General features: G+C 41.1%; 1 protein-coding gene across 10 annotated transcripts in view; it reads right to left on the bottom strand.

Annotated features, from left to right (window-relative positions):
* Nucleotides 1–24,646, bottom strand: part of PTK2 (protein tyrosine kinase 2) — a 253,329-nt gene that overhangs the window by 199,949 nt on the left and 28,734 nt on the right. For 8 of the 10 annotated variants that reach the window (XM_082364635.1, XM_082364613.1, XM_082364615.1 and 5 more), the window contains exon 2: nucleotides 23,545–23,641. The exons of 1 other annotated variant lie outside the window; for it this stretch is intronic. The gene's annotated coding sequence lies outside the window, so the exon portion shown is untranslated. Of the gene's footprint in view, nucleotides 1–3,881; nucleotides 3,903–23,544; nucleotides 23,642–24,646 lie in introns of those variants that run through there. One more of the 10 variants, XM_082364616.1, reaches the window with a different exon arrangement.

The following is a 24,646-nucleotide window of genomic DNA, read 5'->3' as shown; positions in this document are numbered from 1 at the left end:
CCCAATAAAAAACTTTTTAAAATGTTAAAACCACTTTAAAAGAGTGAATCTCACTTATATTTTACAACGAAACTGCAAATATGATACAATTATGTCTACTTTTACAGACAAGGGGGAAAGTCTTGAGACATTAGAACGAGCTCAAAGTGCAAGAGGCAGGAAAAAGAGAGCCAACAACCGGTCCTTGACTAGGCTGGATACTGGTCCGGCACTGCTGATACTGGTCCAGCATTGGACAAGGGGGCTTTATGTGGCTTAAAAAAATTAATCCCCTAATAAACTTTGAGATAATTACTAATATCACCATTTTCAAGAAAAAGGAAACAGGCTTAGAGAGGTAAAGGACTTGGGGTAAGATCAGACTTTGTAAGAGTCAAAGCCACATGTGACTCCAAAGCCCAAATCATTTCATCTTTTCCACCCCCTTAAGCCTGAAAGCCCAATGTTGTCCTCTCTCTGACTTGGTTTTCTCGTCAATTAAATGAAGTTTAAAATGGCATCTACTGTTCACAGTTGTTAGGACAATTAAATCTCACAACACAAAGGGCTTTGAGAGTACAGCATTATCAGTGCATTACTCTGCATCTTCTGTGCTGGCGCAATGACTTAAACACCAGGGATCCAAAAATAACTGGGACAGAGCCCAGGCCGCTGAGGAGCTCAGAGCTCACAGAGGACAAGCGCATAAGTCCCAGCACCCACAGTTCCGGCTCCTGGTAGACTGGTCTAAGAAACCCCCAGTAAATCTCCTGTACAGTTTGAGGCTTAAATGATTCATAGGTTTATCTGCAACACTGAAAAAGTGGGAACATGCTCAAAAGAAGGGAAATGAGCAAATAAAGTTTGGAACGTCAAAATGAGTCACTATACAGCATTAAAAAATTGTGTTTGCTGAAAATTTTTCATTCATACTGGAAAATACTCATTAATGAAAAAAAGCAACATGTACTATAAAGAGTTAAGGCAACTCCCAGTCTTAAAATGCAAGGATTTTCAAGATATATATTTTAAGTAATAAAAAAATGTATGGAAGAGTATGTAGAATACATTTTGATATAAAGCAAAAGAAAGATCCATGCACATGCACCTCCTTGTACACACATAGAGGACCTGTGGGTGGTTACACAAGTGGGAACAGTGAGTCACATAGAGAGAGAGTTAGGATTCATTTCCCACCCATTTGAATTTTGTACCATGTATATTTTAGTTCAAAATAGTAAATGAACATAAAAAATAACTATTTTAAAAAACTGATGTCTAGTACAGTTCCCAATATTTAGCAAGTAAACAATCCTTTCTAAATAACACCCAGTCAAACAACACATCAAAGGAGAAATTGACAAAATGTTCAGAATAGAATGATAATTAAAAACAGAACATCGAAATCTTTAGGATGCAGCTAAAAGAGTGCTGGGTACGTAGAGGGAATTTTTAACTTTAAGCACTTATATTTAAAAGCTAAAAACATGAGTTGTCTCTGTTTTTACCTTAAGAAATAAGAAAAACATTAGCAAATTAAACCCAAAGTAAGTAGAAGTTAAGATAGAACAAGGAACAGTGCTGGGGCAAAAGGAAAAATGAATAATAATGATCCTGTCTTCATTTAAGTTTGGTATCATCCATCAGGGATTTTTTGCATTAAATCCTGACTTTTAAAAATGCTGCATTAAACTACTACTTATCTTGGACTTCCCTGGTGGTGCAGTGGTTAAGGATCCGCCTGCCAATGAAGGGGACATGGGGTTTGATCCCTGGTCCAGGAAGATCCCACATGCCGCAGAGCAACTAAGCCCGTGCACTGCAACTACTGAGCCTGCGCTCTAGAGCCCGCGAGCCACAACTACTGAGCCCACGAGCCACAACTACTGGGCCCACATGCCACAACTACTGAAGTCTGCGCACCTAGAGCCCACGCACCGCAACGAAGAGCAGCCCCCGCTCACCGCAACTAGAGAAGGCCCGCGTGAAGCAACAAAGACCCAACGCAGCCAAAAATTAAAAAACAAAAAAAACACTATTACTTATCTTGATTACTGAGATTTTGGGGTCTCTGAGACATGCCTCACCAGAGTCCTGCCCACACATACCCATCCCCACTCCACTGGCCCTGTCCACCTCAACCCCAAGGCTCCCCACACCCAGGGCATATCACCTAGGGGGTTTGTGAAACTAGAAACATTTCTGCCCAAGGCATGTCAAATACAATCATGCAATTTTAAAAGTTCCCTTCTGAGAACAATAAAGCTATTTAACACTTCTTTTCAAGGACCAGAAACACGGTAACTAAACAGTCAAAGCGTATCTATTTTACTTGAAACAGTTGCAACGCATTTTTTTACACTGGACCAGCAAACTCTTGAATAAATGTCTGACCTTAAATGAAGGAGGCAAGCCCTAAAAATGTGTGAGCAAAATCCATGCTTGATTATGGCTATTTGCACCTCCTGTGATACAGCAGAAACCCTTCTTATTCTAGTCCAAAGATCCAGAATAACAGCGGCAACGGCTTAAATCCACAAGCCATGCTGGCAGGGCATGACAGCCAGAAAAGAGGAGAGTTTGTAAATAGCTAACTTATTCAAAGATTCCTCCTTCCCCTTTTTTTCAGATTTCTGAATCCAAGGCAGATCCAACAGTGGACAGTAGAACAGCATTTCCTCTAGAAAAACAGGAAAAGTGGATAAAATACAATAATCAGAAAGCTGCTAAGGCAGTGAGAACAAGAGGAGCTAATATTTCAGAGAGTGAGGAACCACAACGCTGAGCTGATCTACTGCAGCTACTGTGAACTTTGGTATTGATTTGCTAATCCTGCAAACAAGAAGGAGGCTGAGACCCTGGGCTCTGCAACCACAGAAAACTGCTGCTGGAGGACAGGAAAGCAGGAGAGGTTCTGGCAGGCTAAAAGCCTAAACACAAATGTAGTATATTTCCTGCCAGCAATAAAAGGAAAGGTACTGACACAGGCTACAACATGGATGAAACCTGAAAACATTATGCTAAGTGAAAGAAGTCCAACACAAAAGTACCTATCTATCTATCTATCTATTAAACACTATATGAAATTTTCAAATTAAATCCCACAAAAGTTCTAAAAAATTGCCTTTACCTGCAGCTCTTCAATCCATTAAGACATGAGATATTCAAGAGAACAAAATTTTTTAAAAACCTCCCAGAAACATAATCTCTTAGGGAAAAACTTCTTTCAGTTAATTAAAGCCCTTATATGGACTATTGCTTTTTGGGGATATGACCTCTGCATGCATCTTTAGCTAATAAAGTTGTTCATTCAAAAACAGAAAACTAAACATCAAAAACAGATGAAAAGGTCACTAAGAAGAACAACTGAAAACATTCGAATTCTGACTCCAGGAAAAAAAACAAGATCTAATTATAAAATATAGGAACATGGATCTCCTACGATACAGGGGTTACTTAAAATATATATTTCTAATTTGCACATTTTTTAAAAATATTTATTTTATTTATTTTTTGGCTGCATCGGGTCTTAGTTGCTGCACGCGGGCTCTTCGTTGCAGCACGTGGGCTTTTCTCTAGCTGTGGTGCGCGGGCTCCAGGGCAAGTGGGCTCTGTAGTTGCGGAGCGCAGGCTCTCTCATTGAGGCACTCGAGCTCAGTAGTTGTGGCGTGTGAGCTTAGCTGCCCTGCAGCATGTGGGATCTTAGTTCCCCGACCAGGGATCGAACCCACGTCCCCTGCATTAGAAGTCAGATTCTTTACCACTGGACCAGCAGGGAAGTCCCTGGACATTTTCAAAAATTTATTTTACTTTCCATTATGTGATTGGGAGGAGAAGAGCCAAGAATCTGCAAAAATACTCTAAAGTATTTAAATTTTCTTTTTATAATCATTATTGCATACCTTTATAGTTACTTCCTGGGGAAACTGTAATTTCCTTCAGCTGTGGCTTTAAATATCTCCAAATCTGATTTTGCTGAAAATAAAGTTATGAAATGAATGTGTCTGTATAAAACGCATTTAAATTATTTATGAGAGAACATATGTTTATTTTTTGCTATAAATACATATACAGTCTGGCTATAACTACAGGTGGCTTAAAGCATATTCCTTTTATTGGCATCCTTGAATTACCACCTAAGAACTACCTTTGAGTACAGGAATTTCCTAACGTTTATTTCCCAAACTTTTTATGGAAATCAAATATTATCTTTAAGTGAACAACAGAAATATGAATTAATCTAACAAGAAAAAAAGAGAACACAAAAATAACAGCATTACCACCTGCAGAGTTTCCTGTAAAATGTAACTGCATATTCCTAGTCCCAAAATATACCAAGTACATTTACAGCTGTTTCCATGTGACCTCAAAGGTACAATCTATACTTATTACAATATGACCTTTCCATACAGTAGTTGACTGAAATTACTTCTTCTTTTGAAAACTATACTCAGGACCATCTCATTCTTAATATCCTCAAACTTAGCTGATCTCCACCTCATTCTAACAGTTACCTAAGAGACAAAATACACTCCCCTCTCTGTGTACATCTATCACAATCTACAGTAAATCCATTTTTTGTCTCCCTTACACAGAGTCAGGCCGACACAAAGAAGGCACGGTCACGAAGTCTGCTACTGCAGCTAAGGAAACACTGCTCTGCACTGCCATTTGGGAGAATTCCTGACAGCAGCCACAGCATATCCTAGAATAAAAACAGCCATCATGATTATTGTGTAAATGCCATGCAAACATTTGACCATGCTTTTTATCCTCCTCTTCCAGCTAAAATCCACTTATGAACTGACTCCATTTTCATAATCAGAATATTTTGCATAAAAAGCTACACCCCGCCTTTTTCCCTGTTCACATCTTCTTACCTGAGTAAAAGTAAGGTGGGGGGAAAAAGTGGCGTTTGGGAGCAAAGAGAAAGGAGGATACATTTTCTTTAATCTTCCAGAAGTATGCACCACACAGAAAATTCTCTACAGTGCCTAATAAATACAAGTCTTTACATCTAAAGATTTACTCTAAAGATTAAAAGTCAGACTCAAGAGAGTCAATACATTTTTAATAATTAAAAAAATCTTTTATATATTCACTAATTCAAAATTTTTCATTCAAGAAATTTATAACAGAAATTATGACAAAATTAAGCACACAAGTGACCAAAGTTTTCTCAAATACACCCCTGCTACTGACATACGTATGACACAATAAAGTTCAGCCCTGAACGGTGAAAACTCAACTCAAAGACTAACCAAGTCTCATCTGCCCTCAGTCCACCAAAAGAGGGTAAATTTAGGATCGACAGTTTCCACATAAACACAACAGGCAGCCTTCATCAACACTGCATGTCCAGAACAAAACTATCACTTGAGGATGCTCAAATCTTTCCCACTTAGGTCTTAAGAAATAGTCTGGCCGACTCCCTCTTGCGAGAGCACCGCAATCACAACTAACTGCTGAACAATCATTGACAGGAAGACACTGGAACTCACCAAAACAGAGACCCCACATCCAAAGACAAAGGAGAAGCCGAAATGAGATGGTAGGAAGGGCGCAATTATAATAAAATCAAATCCCACCGCTGGGTGGGTGACTCACAAACTGGATAACACCTTTACCACAGGAGTCCACCACTGGAGTGAAGGTTCTGAGGCCCACGTCAGGCTTCCCAACCTGGGGGTCCGGCAAATGGAGGAGGAATTCCTAGAGAATCAGACTTTGAAGGCTAGTGGGATTTGACTGCAGGACTTCGACAGGGCTGGGGGAAACAGAGACTCCACTCTTGGAGGGCACACACAAAGTAGTGTGCACATAGGGACCCAGGGGAAGGAGGAGTGACCCCACAGGCGACTGAACCAGACCTACCTGCTAGTGTTGGAGGGTCTCCTGCAGAGGCGGGGGGTGGCTGTGTCTAACCATGAGGACAAGGACACTGGCAGCAGAAGTTCTGGGAAGTACTCCTTGGCGTGAGCCCTCCCGGAGTCTGCCATCAGCCCCACCAAAGAGCCCCGGTAGGCTCCAGTGCTGGGTCGCCTCAGGTCAAACAATCAACAGGGAGGGAACCCAGCCCCACCCATCAGCAGTCAAGCGGATTAAAGTTTTACTGAGCTCTGCCCACCAGAGTAACACCCAGCTCTACCCACCACCAGTCCCTCCGATCAGGAAACTTGCACAAGCCTCTTAGATAGCCTCATCCACCAGAAGGCAGACAGCAGAAGCAAGAAGAACTACAATCCTGCAGCCTGTGGAACAAAAACCACATTCACAGAAAGACAGACAAGATGAAAAGGCAGAGGACTATGTACCAGATGAAGGAACAAGATAAAACCCCAGGAAAACAACTAAATGAAGTGGAGATAGGCAACCTTCCAGAAAAAGAATTCAGAATAATGATAGTGAAGATGATCCAGGACCTCGGAAAAAGAATGGAGGCAAAGATCGAGAAGATGCAAGAAATGTTTAACAAAGACCTAGAAGAATTGAAGAACAAACACCTAGAAGAATTAAAGAACAAACAAACGAAGATGAACAATACAATAACTGAAATGAAAAATACACTAGAAGGAATCAATAGCAGAATAACTGAGGCAGAAGAACGGATAAGTGACCTGGAAGACAGAATGGTGGAATTCACTGCTGCAGAACAGAACAAAGAAAAAAGAATGAAAAGGAATGAAGACAGCCTAAGAGACTTCTGGGACAACATTAAACGCAACAACATTCGCATTATAGGGGTCCCAGAAGGAGAAGAGAGAGAGAAAGAACCAGAGAAAATATGTGAAGAGATTATACTTGAAAACGTCCCTAATGTGGGAAAGGAAATAGCCACCCAAGTCCAGGAAGCACAGAGAGTCCTAGGCAGGATAAAGCCAAGGAGAAACACGCTGAGACACATAGTAATCAAACTGACAAAAATTAAAGACAAAGAAAAATTATTGAAAGCAACAAGAGAAAAACGACAAATAACATACAAGGGAACTCCCATATGGTTAACAGCTGCTTTCTCAGCAGAAACTCTACAAGCCAGAAAGCAGTGGCATGATATATTTAAAGTGATGAAAGGGAAGAACCTACAACCAAGATTACTCTACCCAGCAAGGATCTCATTCAGATTCGACAGAGAAATCAAAAGCTTTACAGACAAGCAAAAGCTAAGAGAATTCAACACCACCAAACCAGCTCTACAACAAACGCTAAAGGAACTTCTCTAAGTGGGAAACACAAGAGAAGAAAAGGACCTACAAAAACAAACCCATAACAATTAAGAAAATGGTAACAGGAACATACATATCGATAATTACCTTAAACGTGAATGGATTAAATGCTCCAACCAAAAGACACAGGCTCACTGAATGGATACAAAAACAAGACCCATATATATGCTGTCTACAAGAGACCCACTTCAGACCTAGGGACACATACAGACTGAAAGGGAGGGGATGGAAAAAGATATTCCATGCAAATGGAAATCAAAAGAAAGCTGGAGTAGCTATACTCATATCAGATAAAATAGACTTTAAAATAAAGAATGTTACAAGAGACAAGGAAGGACACTACATAATGATCAAGGGATCGATCCAAGGAGAAGATATAACAATTATAAATATATATGCACCCAACATAGGAGCACCTCAATACATAAGGCAACTGCTAACAGCTATAAAAGAGGAAATCGACAGTAACACAATAATAGTGGGGGACTTTAACATCTCACTTACACCAATGGACAGATCATCCAAACAGAAAATTAACAAGGAAACACAAGCTTTAAATGACACAATAGACCAGATAGATTTAATTGATATTTATAGGACATTCCATCCAAAAACAGCAGATTACACTTTCTTCTCAAGTGCACATGGAACATTCTCCAGGATAGATCACATCTTGGGTCACAAATCAAGCCTCAGTAAATTTAAGAAAACTGAAATCATATCAAGCATCTTTTCTGACCACAACACTATGAGATTAGAAATCAATTACAGGGAAAAAAACGTAAAAAACACAAACACATGGAGGCTAAACAATACGTTACTAAATAACCAAGAGATCACTGAAGAAATCAAAGAGGAAATCAAAAAATACCTAGAGACAAATGACAACGAAAACACGACGATCCAAAACCTATGGGATGCAGCAAAAGCAGTTCTAAGAGGGAAGTTTATAGCAATACAAGCCTACCTCAAGAAACAAGAAACATCTCAAATAAACAATCTAACCTTACACCTAAAGGAACTAGAGAAAGAAGAACAAACAAAACCCAAAGTTAGTAGAAGGAAAGAAATCATAAAGATCAGAGCAGAAATAAATGAAATAGAAACAAAGAAAACAATAGCAAAGATCAATAAAACTACAAGCTGGTTCTTTGAGAAGATAAACAAAATTGATAAACCATTAGCCAGACTCATCAAGAAAAAGAGGGAGAGGACTCAAATCAATAAAATTAGAGGGGCTTCCCTGGTGGCGCAGTGGTTGAGAATCTGCCTGCCAATGCAGGGGACACGGGTTCGAGCCCTGGTCTGGGAAGATCCCACATGCCGCGGAGCAACTAGGTCCATGAGTCACAACTACTGAGCCTGCACGTCTGGAGCCTGTGCTCCGCAACAAGAGAGGCCACGATAGTGAGAGGCCCGCGCACCGTGATGAAGAGTGGCCCCCGCTTGCCGCAACTAGAGAAGCCCTCGCACAGAAACGAAGACCCAACACAGCCAAAAATAAATAAATAAGTAAATTAAGTAATTAATTTAAAAAAAAATTAAAAAATAAAAAAAAATAAAATTAAAATTAGAAACGAAAAAGGATGGCGGGGTGGGGGTGGGGGTGTGATGAATGGGAGTTTGGGATTGACATATATACACTAGTATGTATAAAATGGATAACTAATAAGAACCTGCTGTATGAAAAAAATAAAATAAAATTCAAAAAACAAAGTCACTTAAAAAAAAAGAAGAAAGAAAAAGGAGAAGTTACAACAGACACCGCAGAAATACAAAAGCATCCTAAGAGACTACTACAAGCAACTCTATGCCAATAAAATGGACAACCTGGAAGAAATGGACAAATTCTTAGAAAGGTATAACCTCCCAAGACTGAACCAGGAAGAAACAGAAAATATGAACAGACCAATCACACAAGTAATGAAATTCAAACTGTGATTAAAAATCTTCCAACAAACAAAAGTCCAGGACCAGATGGCTTCACAGGTGAATTCTATCAAACATTTAGAGAAGAGCTAACACCCATCCTTCTCAAACTCTTCCAAAAAATGGCAGAGGAAGGAACACTCCCAAACTCATTCTATGAGGCCACCATCACTCTGATACCAAAACCAGACAAAGATACTATAAAAAAAGAAAATTACAGACCAATATCACTGATGAATATAGATGCAAAAATCCTCAATAAAATACTAGCAGACAGAATTCAACAACACATTAAAAGGATCATACACCACGATCAAGTGGGATTTATCCCAGGGATGCAAGGATTCTTCAATATACGCAAATCAATCAATGTGATACACCATATTAACTGAAGAATAAAAACCATATGATCATCTCAAGAGATGCAGAAAAAGCTTTTGAAAAACTTCAATACCCATTTATGATAAAAACTCTCCAGAAAGTGGGCACAGAGGGAACCTACCTCAACATAATAACGGCCATATACGACAAACCCACAGCAAACATCATTCTCAATGGTGAAAAACTGAAAGTATTTCCTCTAAGATCAGGAATAAGACAAGGATGTCCACTCTCGCCACTATTATTCAACATAGTTTTGGAAGTCCTAGCCACAGCAATCAGAGAAGAAAAAGAAATAAAAGGAATACAAGTTGGAAAAGAAGTAAAACTGTCACTGTTTGCGGATGACATGATACTGTACATAGAAAATCCTAAAGATGCCACCAGAAAACTACTAGAGCTAATCGATGAATTTGGTAAAGTTGCAGAATACAAAATTAATGCACAGAAATCTCTTGCATTCCTATACAGATCTCTTGCATTCCTGATGAAAAATCTGAAACAGAAATTAAGGAAACACTCCCATTTACCATTGCAACAAAAAGAATAAGATACCTAGGAATAAAGCTACCTAGGGAGACAAAAGATCTGTATGCAGAAAACTATAAGACTCTAATGAAATAAATTAAAGATGATACAAACAGATAGAGGGATATACCATGTTCTTGGATTGGAAGAATAAATATTGTGAAAATGCCTATACTATCCAAAGCAATCTACAGATTCAATGCAATCCCTATCAAATTACCAATGGCATTTTTTACAGAACTAGGACAAAAAATCTTAAAATTTGTATGGAGACACAAAAGACCCCGAATAGCCAAAGCAGTCTTGAGGGAAAAAAACGGAGCTGGAGGAATCAGACTCCCTGACTTCAGACTATACTACAAAGCTACAGTAATCAAGACAATATGGTACTGGCAAACAGAAATATAGATCAATGGAAAAGGATAGAAAGCCCAGAGATAGACCCATGCACCTATGGTCAACTAATCTATGACAAAGGAGGCAAGGATATACAATGGAGAAAAGACAGTCTCTTCAATAAGTGGTGCTGGGAAAACTGGACAGCTACATGTAAATCAATGAAATTAGAACACTCCCTAACACCATACACAAAAATAAACTCAAAAATAGATTAGAGACCTAAATGTAAGACTGGACACTATAAAACTCTTAGAGGAAAACACAGGAAGAACATTCTTCGACATAAATCACAGCAAGATCTTTTTTGATCTACCTCCTAGAGTAATGGAAATAAAAACAAAAATAAACAAATGGGACCTAATGAAACTTAAAAGCTTTTGAAAAGCAAAGGAAACTACAAACAAGATGAAAAAACAACCCTCAGAATGGGAGAAAATATTTGCAAACAAATCAATGGACAAAGGATTAATCTCCAAAATATATAAACATCTCATTCAGCTCAATTTTAAAGAAACAAACAACCCAATCAAAAAATGGGCAAAAGACCTAAATAGACATTTCTCCAAAGAAGACATACAGATGGCCAAAAAGCACATGAAAAGCTGCTCAACATCACTAATTATTAGAGAAATGCAAATCAAAATGGCAATGAGGTATCACCTCACACCAGTTAGAATGGGCATCATCAGAAAATCTACAAACAACAAATCCTGGAGAAGGTGTGGAGAAAAGGGAACCCTCTTGCACTGTTGGTGGGAATGTAAATTGATACAGCCACTATGGAGAACAGCATGGAGGTTCCTTAGAAAACTAAAAACAGAATTACCATATGACCCAGCAATCCCACTACTGGGCATATACCCAGAGAAAACCATTAATTCAAAAAGACACATGCACCCCAGTGTTCATTGCAGCACTATTTACAAAAGCCAGGTCATGGAAGCAACCTAAATGCCCATTGACAGACGAATGGATACAGAAGATGTGGTACATATATACAATGGAATATTACTCAGCCATAAAAAGGAACGAAATTGGGTCATTTCTACAGATGTGGATGGATCTAGAGACTGTCATACAGAGTGAAATAAGTCAGAAAGAGAAAAACAAATATCGTATATTAACACATATATGTGGAACCTAGAAAAATGGTACAGATGAACCAGTTTGCAGGGCAGAAATAGAGACACAGATGTAGAGAACAAACGTATGGACACCAAGGGGGGAAAGCGGGGGGGTGGGGGGTGGGGGTGGGATGAATTGGGAGATTGGGATGGACATATATACACTAATATGTATAAAATAGATAACTAATAAGAACCTGCTGCATAAAAAAATTAATAAAAATTAAAAAAAAAAAAGGAAATAGTCTGGCCATGGTGCCTTTAAGTCACATTCACCCCTCGTTCTAGGATATGTCCTAACCTATGTCATACAGAGGTTATGAGCATATGTCATACATACACCCAAACACCATCATTCTACCAGGCTCTTGTATTTCAAAGCAGCGGTCACTAGTAGAGAGAAACTATGTAGTATGTATACGTTTCTTCATTTCATGATATGTCACTTCACAAAGGCTTACATAAAGAAAAATTATTTTAATACTTACACTGGGGCTTCCCTGGTGGCGCAGTGGTTAAGAGTTCCACCTGCCAATGCAGGGGACACGGGTTCGAGCCCTGGTCCGGGAAGATCCCACATGCCGCGGAGCAGCTAAGCCCGTGCACCACAACTACTGAGCCCATGTGCCGCAACTACTGAAGCCCGCAGGCCTAGGGCCCATGCTGTGCAACAAGAGAAGCCACTGCAATGAGAAGCCCGCGCATCGCAACAAAGAGTAGCCCCCACTCGCGACAACTAGAGAAAGCCCGCACGCAGCAATGAAGAACCGAAGCAGCCAAAAATAAATAAATAAATTTATTTTTAAAAAAAGAAATACACTGTACTATTAATCTCAATTTCACAAATTAACAAAAATATTTTGTAAAGGGAGAGACTGAGTTACTAAAATGTACAACAAAAACTAGAAGAAGAGCCAAAAATGATTCCAAATCTCCAACCAATCACCTGCAAGATCAGAGGGAAAAACTGACCTTCAGCAGTGCAGAGCAGAGGGCTGGGTCACAGCGGGCGTGCGGCAGTGTGCTGACCAACAAATCAGCCCTCGAGCATCTCCCTTCTACTCCCGCTCACTCACCACTCCCAGCTTCGCCCACTGCTCACGTCACCACCCACTGCTGACGGTGGGCCAGTGACTGGAAGAAACGACCTCTGCTTGAAGAAGTGGGGATTAACAGTTGTGCTTATGACAAACAACACAGCATTTGGTAAGGCAGCCAAGAAATGCTACTTTGCATTAAACACAATGCAGAATAAACCAAATATCAGCATAATAACAAAATAAAATGAAAGTTTTGCCAAAAGAAAGGCTTCTCTCTGTCAAAATGGAAATTACTTGAGATTTTGTAGGTAGTAAAATCAGTAGCTAATTTAATATTAAAACAAGTACAATTTTATCGTATTATTTTCCAGAAAATTTAGAAGTACAGCACATGAGCTGTGTGCCATTAAAAACCACTGACCTAGGGATGTCCACTTCAGCCAGGAAGGGGTAACTAGTACGGAAAATGTCCTCCCATGGTAAACAAATAGAAAAATGGACACAATCCAGGAAACAACTTTTTTCAGATCTTGAGACAACGGGCATGGCAGGCCTGTGATCCCCACTGTCCCCTCTGTCTGGCTGAAGGCAACCCTGGACAACAGTACAGTAAGGGGAATAGAAGCAGAGCACTGCAGCTTCAGTAAGTTGAGGAGAGAAAATTTCAAGTTTTGGGAAGCTGAGTCAAGCTGACATTTGCAAGGCAGAGTATCAGAGATGAAAAAGTTGTAGAAAATAAGTTTCAGAAATCTGCACAAAGAGCCAGAGGACGAAGGGACAACACGTTCATCAGCAAGCTGAAAGTAAACACCGTCAACCTAGAACTCTACACCCAGCAAAAATTCCTTCAAAAATGAAGGTGTTTACCAAGAAAGAATGGATAGACAAGATATGATAGACTCATACAATGAAATACTACTCAGCAATAAAAAGGAACCAATTACACAACAACATAGATGAATCTCAACTATACTGTGCTAAAAAATGCCTTACACAGTCATTCATACTGTACAATTCTGTTGACATGAAATCCTACAACAGGCAAAACTGATCTGAGGTGGAAGAACAACAGGAGTTGTCTCGGGCTGGGCAGGCAGGGGAGGTGCTGGGACAGAGACTGTGAGCAGGAAGGAACTTTCTGGGCCCTCCATTTCTCGTTTGCAAGAAAAAGGTTTCAGCCTCCTAGACCTTCCCTGAGTTCCAAAGGGCAGAGTCAAACAGTTACTAATTAGAGTGAGGGAATACAGAAACAAAGGAAGAGCAGTCAAGAAATAATAGTGCAGGGGTTTCCCTGGTGGCGCAGCGGTTAAGAATCCACCTGCCAATGCAGGAGACACGGGTTCGATACCTGGTCCGGGAAGATCCCACATTTCCGCGGAGCAACTGAGCCCTTGCGCCACAACTACAGAGCCCGCATGCCACAACTACTGAAGCCCGCGTGCCTAGAGCCCGTGCTCGGCAACAAGAGAAGCCACCGTAATGAGAAACCCGCACACCACAACGAAGAGTAGCCCCTGCTCACCGCAACTAGAGAAAGCCCGCGCACAGAAACGAAAACCCAATGCAGTCAAAAATAAATAAATTAAATAAATAAATTTATATATTAAAAAAAAAGAAAGAAATAATAATGCAGCGATAAACCAGGATCCTGGTTCCTCCTCAAGAGATATACCTAACAATCTGATACAGATCTCTGACTGCTTCTACAGGAACTAAGGGCCCCACCCAGGTAGAGGATGTTAACTTCAGGCTGAGCAGAAGCACATAGACCCGAGACCGGTTGGAAGCATAAGATTGATGATTGAGATTCCTTGAACACCACCCTATTACCTCCCCACCAACCAATCAGAGTATGGTTACACACCCTGCAGCCCTCCCCCCGAATTTTACCTATAAAAACTCTTCCCCAAGAACCATCGGAGAGTTCAGGTCTTTTAAGCACGAGCCACCTGGTCTCCTTGCTTGGTCCTGCAATACACCATTCTGTTCTTCAAATTCTAATGTTTTGGTTTCTTTGGCCTCACAGTGAGTTGGGCACACGAACTTGGGTTCAACAACAAAACGACAATGGTCTACATTTTGATAAGTGTTTGGGTTGCAAAGGCAATGTTAAATTTTGTAAATTTGATAATTATATGAATTATATCATGGTCATATTGTTCTTAGCACATACTCACCGAAGTATTTAAGGGGATAAAGGGCGTGATAGCGGCAACCTACTCTCAAAGGCCTTGGTAAAAAGTAAATATACGGGGACTTTCCTGGTGGCGCAGTGGTTAAGAATCCGCCTGCCAATGCAGGGGGCACAGGTTCGAGCCCTGGTCCGGGAAGATCCCACATGCCGCACAGCAGATAAGCCCGTGCACCACAACTGCTGAGCCTGTGCTCTAGAGCCCACGAGCCACAACTACTAAGCCTGAGTGCCACAACTACTGAAGCCCGCACGCCTACAGCCCGTGCTTGGCAACGGGAGAGGCCACTGCAATGAGAAGCCTGCGCACCGCAACGAAGAGTAGCCCCTGCTCGCCGCAACTAGAGAAAGCCTGTGCGCAGCAATAAAGACCCAACGCAGCCAAAAATAAAATTAATTAATTAATTAATTTTTTAAAAAAGGATAGTATTGTGGAGAAACCTCTTCAAAAAGAAAAGTAAATATATGTGTGTGTATGTGCACGTATATATATGGAGGGACAGAGAGAGAGGGCAGGGAGGGATGGGGAGGGAGAGAAGAGGAAAACGGGGATGGGGTAGGGAAGGCATGCAGGCAAACGTAACAAAATGTTAATTTAACATTCGGTGAATCTAGGTGAAGTACAGTATTTGGGAGTTCCCTATACTACATTCTACAACTTTTCCATAAAAGAAAGTAATTTTTTCATTAAAAAAAACAAAACATGCTATACACCTGATACATTGTAAAGCAACTATACTTCAATTTTTAAAAATTTAAAAAACAAAACAAGGAGCAGCAAACTAGAAAGGGTGCTGGAGGGGCTTTCAGAGGCGCCAACCTAGTGGTATGATATTGATGAAAAAGGCAAAAGTTGTGTTATTGCATACTGAAATCGACAAGTGTTCATACCGCAGATCCCAAGTCACCCAGAAAAGCTATAACTGAGTTTAATATCTTTCAGTACATTTTGTTTAAGAAGATCTGTTAAGTATCCTTTTGAAAAATATAATAAATATGGTTACATATTTTTTAAGTGTACACTCCACTACTTTTTTCCTCTTCTGCATATACAATAACCTTTCAATTGAACAGGGAGTCACACTGAAACCTCTTAGAAGACACTGTACACGGCCGTCACACTCCACAGGTGTGGTGCAGCAACAACACGTGATCCCAACCAGAGGGAGCACCTGGCAAACCGCCCTCCCGCATCCACACAAACGGACCACTGACAGCACCCAGAAACACCGTTAACTGTAAGAAGCATCCCAGCCCTGTTCCCAGCCTTCAGAACCAGGGTTAAGTTAGTGCAGATTCCAGAGAAAAATGGATGGAGCCAGACAACAAAATGTAAGCAGAACAATTCCAATCTCTCTTCTGTCCCTCAATATGCTATCAAGGAGGCTACCAGCAGATCTTTGGTGTGTGCTCACCATACAAAGGGCGGCAGGCAGGGGCTGCGGTGAGCAGGTCTGGGCACCCAGTGGTTTACATCTCTAGGGGAGAGTAAGGTGGGTCTCAAACACAGAGGGGCACGTGCAATAAAGGAACAAAAACCAGCCTCATTTTATCATTGATTCTATTATAACCACAAAGTGGAGTATCCTCCCATCATAAAATTATGAAGAGCTCATCATTTAAAATAGCGGCCTTCTTATTTTCTAAAGTCAAACAAACTTTTATTTTTAAATAAAAATTAAAACACACATATACACACACAACTTTCCACTTTAATTTCCTTCCCTGCCCTATACAAGCCTTTCCTAAGCAAGGGCCTATTGGGAAAAAGTGCTAAATAACAGCTCTGGAGGACATCAAAAGGCACCACAAAGTAATAACAAGCAACTCTCTTGCATACTTTTAAGAAAGTGTATTTACAGTCACAATTAAGTCTTAAGTTCAGTAAAGCTAATGTGTATTATTTTCTGTGTACGTTCTTGTTATTTCTAGCAGTGTAAAATATAACTGTACCCTACAATTATAGCTGACTAAACAAAAGAGCTGAAGACTGCATAATTAAATTTGTCCCAGGACTTCCCTAGTGGCGCAGTGGTTAAGACTCTGTGCTCCCAATGCAGGGGGCCCGGGTTCGATCCCTGGTCAGGGAGCTGGATCCCACATGCATGCCGCAACTAAGAGTTCGCATGCCACAACTAAGGAGCCAGCAAGACGCAACTAAGGAGGAAGCCCGTGAGCCGCAACTAAGGAGCCCGCCTGCTGCAACTAAGGAGCCCGCCTGCTGCAACTAAGACCCAGTGCAACCAAATAGATAAAGAGATAAATAAATATTTAAAAAATAAAATAAATTTGTCCCATTAATCTGAGAAAACAGTTCTTATTAATTTTCAAAGCTGGTAAAACTATTTTCTCCAGAGCTACAAGAGCTTGAACAACATGGAAGGAATCCTAAAATAATTTAACTTTTAAAACAACTTTTACTTATGCTAATTACATGACATCTGTAATATACAATTGTATTATACGAAGACAAGCCACATTATAAAGCCTTTAGAGGTCATGAATAAATAAGCATACAAAAATCAGCCAAGGACTTCAAGGTAGTGTCTATGCTAAAATCTATTTCACTTAAACTTCCATGATACCTCATCCAGAAAAATAAAATTTAATCCAGCTTGAAAGAAAAGCTGAGCTCAAGTGTGTGCAATTATCTGTATGTATATACACAGAAGTCACCTATCTTTTTTTTTTTTTAAGTTTGGTGTATGATTTCCATACAGAAGAACCTCCAGTTCAGTGAGTTCTGACAAACATACTCAGTTGTATGGCCATGGAAGATACGGCCCCTTTCCATCACTCCGAGAAGTGCTCTCATGCCCTTCTGTGCACAGGTCTCTCCCACCCTCAGCCCTAGGCAACCACTCACCTAATTTCTATTCTCAGAGCTCTGCCTTTACCAAAATGTTGTATAAATGGAATCACAGTTGTACTAGCGTTTTGTGTTTTCACTTGGTAGAATGCTCTGGCGACTCACCCATTTTGCTGCCTATGTCAGTAGTTAATTCCTTCCTATTGCTGAACAGGATTCCACCGTAGGGGCGTTCCACAACCTGCTGCTCATCCATTTACCAGCTGTTGGGCATTTGAGTTGTTTTCCATTTTAAGTGATTACGAATAAAGCTGCTATAAACATTCATATACATGGACATAAATTTTCATTTCCCTTGGGTAAATACCTCCAAGTAGGATTACTGGATTGTATGATAAGTATATATACAACTTCATAAGAAACTGCCAAATTGTTTTCCAAAGTGGTTATAACACTTTGCATTCCCACCAGCAAAGCAAGAGTTCTAACTGCTTCACATCTTTGTCACTGGGCACTGTCACCTTGTGCTGTCTTATTTTGTTTTAATGCTAGCCATTCTAATAGGATTGCAATGGTATCTCAATGTGGTTGTCATCTGCATTTCCCCAATGATTAATGATGCTGAGCATCTTTCTGTGTGCTTATTCTTATCCATACGAAAGGGATGAAATGCCTAATCAAACCTTTTGGCCATTTTTTCAATTGAAATTTTTACTGAGACACCTTTTTTTTTAAACTGAAGTATAGTTGCTGTACAATATTACATAAGTTACAGGTTACAATATAGTGATTCACAATTTTTTTTTAATTTATATATTTATTTTATTTTTGGCTGTGTTGGGTCTTTATTGCTGCGCGTGGGCTTTCTCTAGTTGCGGCGAGCAGGGGCTACTCGTCATTGCAGTGCGCAGGCTTCTCTTGTTGCGGAGCATGGGCTCTAGGCGCGCGGGCTTCAGTAGTTGTGGCTCACGGGCTGTAGAGCCCTAGACTCAGTAGTTGTGGCGCACAGGCTTAGTTGCTCCGCCGCATGTGGGATCTTCCCGGACCAGGGCTCAAACCCGTGTCCCCTGCATTCGCAGGCGGATTCTTAACCACTGCGCCACCAGGAAAACCCTGATTCACAATTTTTAAAGGTTATACCCCATTTACAGTTATTATAAAGCATTGGCTATATTCCTCATGCTGTACAATATATCTTTGTAGCTTATTTTATTAATAGTTTGTACCTCTTACTCCCCTACCCCTATACTGCCCCTCCCCAATCCCTCTCCCCAGTGGTAATCACTAGTTTGTTCTCTATATCAGTGAGGCTTTTTTGTTGTTGTTATTTTCACTAGTTTGTTGTATTTTTTCAGGTTCCACATATAAGTGATAACATACAGTATCTGTCTTTCTTTGTCTGACTTATTTCACTTAGCATAATGCCCTCCAAGTCCATCCACGTTGCTGCAAGTGGCAAATTTTTGTTCTTTTTAATGAGACATCTATCCTTTTTAATATACAGTTAATCAAAGAAGAAATGCTGAAAAGTCTGCATATTTTGATAAGCCACTTAGAATTCATGAGTAAACAAAAATCTAAAATGCTTCCTTACCATCCCAATTCCCAACACCCTACTTGCCACCTCCCAAAAAAAATATCTATGATATGCCAAAACAGGTAGAAAGAAAAAAAATCTCCTCTTCTCCTTACTCTGAATGTAAAAACCACAGGAAAAGTGTCTCCCTACTTCTAGGGACAGGAATGGACCGATTTCCCTATTTTTACAAGTATTTGCTAAAACCACATTCTTTCCTCAGTATGAGCCACGGACACCTGATTGGCAACTACCTGCAGAGCTCTGCAGATACAGTGGTAACGCAAGTCAGCATGGGCGACACATACACGCTGAATACACGCATCGTGGTCGACACGTGGCTGACAGCACAGAAAGGAAGCACAGCACTGAGGGAAGGTCCGCGGGCAGTTCAGCAGGCAGCACGACTCTCCTCGCTATGAAAGCATGACCCACATGCAGGAGCACAAGGGCTAAGACTTACTGCAAAGGAACCTGAAAACTTGATAACCACCATATGAAACCTTGGGCAAGTTTCTTAACATCTCTAAGTCCCGTTTCTCATCTACAAGATGTGAATAGTAAATGCTACCTTCCTGAATTACTATAAAAAATTTAATAATATTCTAACTCACACAACGACTGACACATAAATGGCAGCTATTATGACTATTACATTCACCCAAAGTTCCTGAATCACAATGTGGGTCTGGGAAGATAAAGATGCGCTCTTCACAGAGCTGTGCGTATGAAACTGGAGGCTCACATAGCAGGTAACGTGCACACGCCGGACGCACTGAACTAAATGCAGGTGCAGGGTCCCGACCACACGTGAAAACTACCAGGTGTTTACAGAAGAGGTGCCCTGGAGCTGGCAAGCATGAAAGCCTCTGTGGACCTTATTTCTTACGATTTTGCCTCAGCATTTCAAATGCAGTGACACTTCTTTGCAAAAGGATCTAATCTAATCACCCTTGGTGTCACATGACCTCGTCATGAACGGCTTACTTTCCTCCAGGATGCTATAGCTATGCCATACAAATGAGACTGGTGCTTACACACCTCAGTGACATTTTCCACCCCCTCTGCTTGCCACATTCCCAGTGCAGGCAAATGTGGAGCAGTTTCTGGAATAGCTTCTTAAGTGCCCTGTTCTTGCCTGACAACCAGAGCGGAGCTTCAGCACAGTCCGGCGCCAATGACTGGTTTGGACAGCCAGATGCCAATTTTATTAAGTTTTTGTGACAGGTGCTCTATAAGGATTTTTTTCCATGAATCAATACATGAAATCAACAGTTTAAGATTATCACTTGGATTCAAGTGTCCTGATATCTCCTTTGCTCAGGTTTTAGGACAACGTTAAAAATTTACATCGGACGTTTAACAATCTGAATCACATTTCCCATGTAAACCTGTTTAAGTCTCTTAAGGGTAGAGTCTGTAACTCAGTTAATATGTACAGTCTCTGTACAATCTAGGTCCATCTCTGTGCTTATTCTTGCGCTTTCTCTACCTGCAATGCCCTTCCCCAGCTACAGCCAGCCCTTCTTATCTTTCCCTGCAGGCTCCCCCAGGAAGACAGTCTTCCCCTCCCTCTGAACTTCCCACCATACTTTTCTCCGTCAGCGTTTCTACCTTGTCTCCCTGCTCCTGCACCATCTGCCCTATGTTCTTCAACCCGGGCACCGTTCCCAGCAGGCAGGAGGAACATCTGTCCAGACGAGGCAGGGAAAGGGCAGGTGTGCCCGGGGGTGAGACAGAATTAAAATACTTGATCAGCCTTACTTATAGAGCTAGTAGAGAAGGTGAGAACTCTTAGCCAGACTTAAGAATATTAAGCAAACAGGAAAAAATGTGGCCATTAGAAGTCCAAGAAAGCAGGAAAACAAAAAGTTGAACAAAAAAGGAAACGTAATCACACTACCTTAACTGGCTCAACAGTGAGCAATGTTTACAAAGTCAAGAAACATTAAAAACTAAAATATGGGTCTAAACAAAAATTGTGATTTAACTATATAGCGAAGTTGAAAATGTAATTTTTTCTAAAATTGATGCGTCAGTGACTCCTGACTAGTACAGAAATATAGTTAGGAAACATGGATGCAAACGCTAAAAGAAACAGCTAAAGCGGGGGATTCCAGGGGCCTCCAGGAGGGGGGGGGACGAGATGCTTAAAAGATGTCTTTATTCACAAAATGGGGGTCTTCAGAGGGTCTCAAGGCAGCCTTCCTTCTGTCTACCACCTTCCCACAAACCATTAACCCTGAAAATGATCTCCATACATATTTCAGCAACTCCGCTCCTCCAAAACTTTGCTTTGCTTTCTTAGGGTTGCGGTTGTAAACTCCTCCATCCCAAGTCCCTGCCTTCTAGCCCAACACCCCAAAACACAGCAAGAACCAAGAGCCAGCTCTGGCAAAGCAGCTTCGGGAGCAGAGCCATTCTGCAGGGGCTCAGGCGGGCCAGGGGCTTAAGATGGGGCACTCAGGTAGAGCCAGGGGCCTGGACCTCAGCATCACAGCTCTGGACTCACTCTGGGGGAGGCCAGAATTACTCATGTGGTCTGACCGTTTGTCTGGAGCTGGGGGAAACAATTACAGGAACACTGGTTAGAAGGTTATTTTCCTAGGCTTATATATTTTCAAATACTGGGGGGAAAACAAAAGAGCCAACGCAGAATCAGTAGATTATGTCCTGGTGCTAAAAGCTCCACTGAGCTGGGGAAGAGGCTCTTGGTTCATCAGGAGCTGGCCTGTCATCTCACCACCCTCCCGTCAGGCTTTTCTTCCACTGCGTATTATATCAAGAAGATTTTTGAGTAACTTCTACTAAATATTGTCCCCTCATGTAACCGTCTTGTGCTGTACCAAGATGAGATATTTTTAAGCACTAATGCTGATGAAAAGCTACACTTGATATTCTGCCTCTTGTTTGGATCTCCTAAGAGAACTTACTTTGTGTCAAGCATTAAATATTCCTTCATTCAGCATTTAGCAAAAACTACCTACGGGTCAAGCAGAAAAGATGCAGAGCTGAAATACAATCTTTTTTATTTCGAAGACTCTAGGAAACAAACTTTCACCCAAATAAATGTTACAGTTACAGGAAGAAACATATAATCTGGACTGGGAGGAGGGAATGAAACAAAGTTGTCACCTCACGACCTGCAACATAATCACACCCGGCACAGCCATGCAGAAGAGGCTCCACTTGCAGCCAATAAAGAGCAGGGGGAATTGGAAAAACAGGAGTAAGACTTCCAGGCCTTGCTAGGAAATTGAAACTGCATGACATAATTTCCCTTCCCTAATACCTAGCCTCTGTGGAAACACAAGTGGCTTGGGAAGAAAGAGAACAAAGGAGGAAAGTGAGCTGACCTTCAGAAGGAAATGGAAAAACAACCAGGGCCCCGCCACTTGGACATCCAAGACAAGGACACTGGCCAAAGTGAAATTCAACACAGTTATAAATTGTCATGAATGCTGAATCCATGAGGGCCAAGTTCATGAGGCTTTTACCGACACAACATATTGGTACAACAAAGTGCTTACCAATGCCAATACCCCAGGAGAGATGTATGAATCGTCTACCAACTGTCTGTCCTTGATTTACCACTAAACTAACCAGAAAGAGCAGTCTTTGGAAATGACAAACTGGGATAGAATCTCAAGTTTACAACTTCCCAGAGGTGGAGCATGAAACAAATTCCGAAGTTACAAATTACAAAGAGCCCAGTCTTCCTCTCATTAAAATGGGAACACTCCCACGGAATGATAACTGGTAACATTTGTGAGCGCTGAGCACCTTACACACCTCTCACCACCCTGGGAGGTGCTATCAAAACACCGTTTGTTGGATGGGAAAGCTAGGTTTAGGTAGCTAGTAAAGAGTTCGTAAGTAGCTAAGTTGCCATCTGAATCCAGAGCCCATGAGAAATCAGGTACCAGAGTAAAGGGCACAAGCTCTGAACCAGACTGAGTCTGAATCCCAGCTTTGCATTTACTAGCTTAGTAACCTTTAACCTCTCTGTACTTAAGTTATGCAAACGTGAAAGAGGGGAGAGGAGCGACCTCACTCACGGGTTATTGTGAGGCCCCATCAGCAGCTATAACTTGGTGTTTATAAGGCACCAGGCACTATTCTAAAGCATGCGATGTTATTGTTGTTGTTAATCATTATTATTACATTATCTCAGCAAAAATATATACATAGTACTACACAGAAAAGGTACTAAATAACTCCTGTTTTTTCTCTCACTTACTCTGCAAAATTCACTACCTTTTGTTTGTTTCTACTGTGTGACAAAGAAACCCTAAGACAGAGGAAAGAAAAATCAAAGCAAAACAAAAAACCAAGACACAAGTGTAGCAAGGGAATCAGACTCACAGTTCAGAAGGCCACCATAACTCTGTGACGAAGTCAAACGATGATTTACAAATATTCCTAGTTTCTCTTTCCTCTTTCCATAGCAGTCAGAAAGAACCTGACAAGAAAAGACAACGTGCGTTTATAAAACCACCTTTGCCGCCACTTTTTCAAAGCTCTGCTGTGTTCACCCCCTCAGTCAGCTTCATTACCTACCATGCCTGCCGTGCCAGACCCGGAAGGAGGGATAAAAACATGTTATCAAGTCCCTGTCTTCAAACCTACATTCCAGTTCAGAAAATACATGTGAAAACTGAAAACTATTAAAGCATATCAACAAGCATATATTAATGAGGCACAAAGTTAGCAAATAAGTTCAGGGTAAGATCACCAACAATATATACATCTATTTCATCCTCTCCCACCAAAATCATACTAAAGAGATAAAAAAATTTTAAAAACAAAACATAGCTCAGGCAGAACTGAAAGGAGAAAAAGAAAGAGAATTCTGGAAGCTGTGAGAAAAGTCTCACATGGAATATAAAGACCAAAACAAAACAAAGAAGAAAAAAGAGGAAAAAAAACTTGGAGGAAACGGAAACTATGAAAGATTGTAAGCACAGTAAATGACTCAGCAGGCCAAGACGCCAGATCCTAAGCCCGCAGTGGGAAAAACTGAGACCCAATTCCATCTACACATCGGTATCCCAGAAGGCTCAGAACCGGCAGCACCAGTGCAGACAACTGGGGGCAAGGAAGGTGGAGGCCTGAGCACAGAGGAGCAGGTGAAGCTGCTTAAGCCACAGCCAGAACCCCAACACCATCTCTGACACAGACCGGACGGTCACTCCCTGGAAAGAGCAGAGCGTCTCTGCACTGAAGTCCCCCTGTCCAGCTGCACTAACACAGGCGGACTTCATCGGCGTACATAGCTCAACGGTGGATGCTCCAGCTTCCCACCACCCACCCACTCAGCCCCCAGAACTCTGTAGTCAGAATTCTACAGATAAGAGTCTGGGGAATCTGATCAGGCCAAGGAGAAAGACCTAAAGATACACTGGGGATTCCCCAACAAATGGCCCACCCAGAATATCCCGATGTAAAAGTCAAAAGGCCCAGTCCA

This window comes from Balaenoptera borealis, assembly GCF_965194805.1.
Source record: "Balaenoptera borealis genome assembly, chromosome: 17".
Lineage (NCBI taxonomy): Eukaryota > Metazoa > Chordata > Mammalia > Artiodactyla > Balaenopteridae > Balaenoptera > Balaenoptera borealis.
Note: the sequence above shows the minus strand (reverse complement) of the source record. Positions and strands in the feature narration are given on the sequence as shown.